Genomic DNA, 2,844 nt, shown 5'->3' on the forward strand with positions numbered 1-2,844 from the left:
TTTAGTAAGCTTGTTCTCAATATGCTGGAAGAAGAAGTGGGTAAAATGCTTACAAATGAGCAAGCTGGTTTTAAAAAAGGCTGGAGTTTCATAAATCAAGTATTTGTGTTAAGAAATACTGCGATGTGGAATTTAAGAATCCCTTCTGATGGCTTTCCTCGATTACAAGGCATTTGATAGCATCCACAGACCAATATATGGAAGGTCTTGTTGCAAAATGGTAAACCTAATAAAAATTATCCGTGAACAAAGTAGATCAAAATTTAATGTTGACGGGGCGTTGTCAGGTAAATTTGCAGTCAATTCCCATACATTTTAGAGAGAAAAAGTGGTCAGAGATGGAAAAGGTTTAGGTTTGAGTAACAAGGAGCTTGACAGACTTAGAAAATTCAAATGATGCTGTTTTAGCCAAAAAACACAAAATTTACAAAGCATTACTTAATGAAATGCATCACATGAGTAGAGAGGTGGGAATCAAAATGAAGCTGAGAAAACATAATTAATGACAGAGTATGCACAAAGCCATGAAACAGCATTTGACTGAGAAGAGATTAATAAATAAGGTTGAATCTTTCAAAAATTTAAGAACTCATATCCGGTACAGGCTCCCTTGAGGTGAAATTTAGTGAAAGACTATAAAAACGGCAAATCAAACTGCATGCAAAGTAAGATTATACATAAGACCAGTACGATCTGTATTGCTATACGGGTATGAACCATGGTATGGCAATGAGTTTATATGTAAAAAAAATTGTCGGGTTGAGAGTAAAGCTTTAATAAGGATACGAGGAGTCAGATGGCAGGATAGAGTTAGAATTGAAACCCTAAGGAAAATTGCCGAAGTTCCATTTGTGGATGAGACAATGATAAAAATGAGATGGCTTAAAAATGTTTTTCATGCAACCCAAGTGGAAATAGTGAATCATAATGTCAGCTAGGCTCCTTTGGGCACCAGAAAAATGTGAAGACCCGGACTTCTTGGAAGAGAACTGTTAGAGGGAAGCCTGGGGGGAACAGGAGATTTGTGGCAGCTTAAACACAGAGGCATATTTTTGTCACATGGCGTTAAAAGCAATGATGACGAATATATATATATATATATATATATATATATATATATATATATATATATATATATATATATATATATATATATATATATATATATACATATATATATATATATATATATATATATATATATATATATATATATATATATATATATATATATATATATATATATATATATATATATATATATATATATATATATATATATATATATATATATATATATATATGTCGGTGAAATGGGTTTATGTCAATGAGTTAAATACATTGTTGGTCGTTGTGAGGTACAAAGAATGCGGGAAATTAAATCTTTTCTTATTGATCTCAAGGTTTGTGGCTACTGAGGTTGAAAGCACCTTGAGACAATTTTCTAAAGCATGGATGAACATTAATAAATAGTTAGTGTAACTGTTTTATTATTTATTCATGTTCTTCTACCGTGAGAACTCATGTTTGTATATGCATATGTTTGTGTAGTTATATAATGTTTATTTTTTTTTATTTAGTTTACCCTTTCTCACGTATTGCAATCACACTTCCCAGAAGTGTTGATGAGAAGTGTTTGCCTTCTTTTTCTCCGGTGGCAGCGCTCTCGATATTGGCTTATAATCTAGGAAGAGCAGGTCGACCTCTGTTCCAGATGTGTTCAATCGACTCAGTCCTCAAAAACGGAGGTATAGACTGACAGCTTTGACGTTTTATTTTTATTTTTTAGTTTTGCCGAAGACTCTCTCTCTCTCTCTCTCTCTCTCTCTCTCTCTCTCTCTCTCTCTCTCTCTTTTACGTTAAGCCCGCTCAACTTAAGGAACCGGTGTTTGGTTCTCGAACCCGACTTGGAAGGACGAATTCTCAAGTTCCCTTAAATCCAGTAAGATTCTGTTGAAGCAAGTCAGCTGTTGTGGGTTGCAGCTACGTTAGGACGAGAGAGAGTCTAGGCGCTAGACGTATGATTATTGCTCTATCGAAAGGCGTACAATATACAAGGGGGACTTGGACAAGTATTCTTCAAGTTAATGGGGTGAAACCACCTGAAGGTATTCGAGGTAAATAGCTTCTCTCATTTTTCCCATATATTTATTTCATTGCATTTTATTGCAAAGGTGGCAGCAGCCACATTAAATTGTAATTCATGATGATCGTAGGTACACTTTCACACTAAACTTTGGTTGCAGAAAGCGTTTGCCGAATAGCCTATAGATGGCTTTCTTTCATCCCGCTTTATCTTCAAATGAAGCGTCACTGTCACAAAAACGGCTCAAACCCCGTTCTTATTTCAACTTCAGTGTCCTTTGGAAATAATGATATGGTTAAAATATATGGCACTCATTCATAATGAGTTTCAGTGCAATTCGACTAAACACTAAGTTTTTTCTGCGCGATTAATTGAGACATAATAACTGAAGGAACTTCGTTTGCCTTAATTTCCTCTCCTGATTTTTATATGCAGAATCGACCTGATATTAATTAAAATGGAGAGTAAGGGGTTTTTTTTTATCACTTCCTAATTTTTCGTCTCATTTTCATCCGAGGTTCGTTCATTAGTTTTCTTAAAGAATAATTTTTTATATGTTTATATTCTTTGTTAGGTTAAACTTTTGGCCATTCCCTGTATTTTTAAATATAGGTGACTAAATTACGTTGATTTGTTCTTTGCAAGGCCTATAAATCTTTGGTAAGTTATATTACAGTCTGTGATACAGTTAGGATTGATCTTTTATACCGATGCTTATAAGTAAACTTATAACTAACTGATGACACTGTTTTTGTAAT

This window comes from Macrobrachium rosenbergii, chromosome 51 (genome assembly GCF_040412425.1).
Source record: "Macrobrachium rosenbergii isolate ZJJX-2024 chromosome 51, ASM4041242v1, whole genome shotgun sequence".
In the NCBI taxonomy this organism is placed as follows: domain Eukaryota; kingdom Metazoa; phylum Arthropoda; class Malacostraca; order Decapoda; family Palaemonidae; genus Macrobrachium; species Macrobrachium rosenbergii.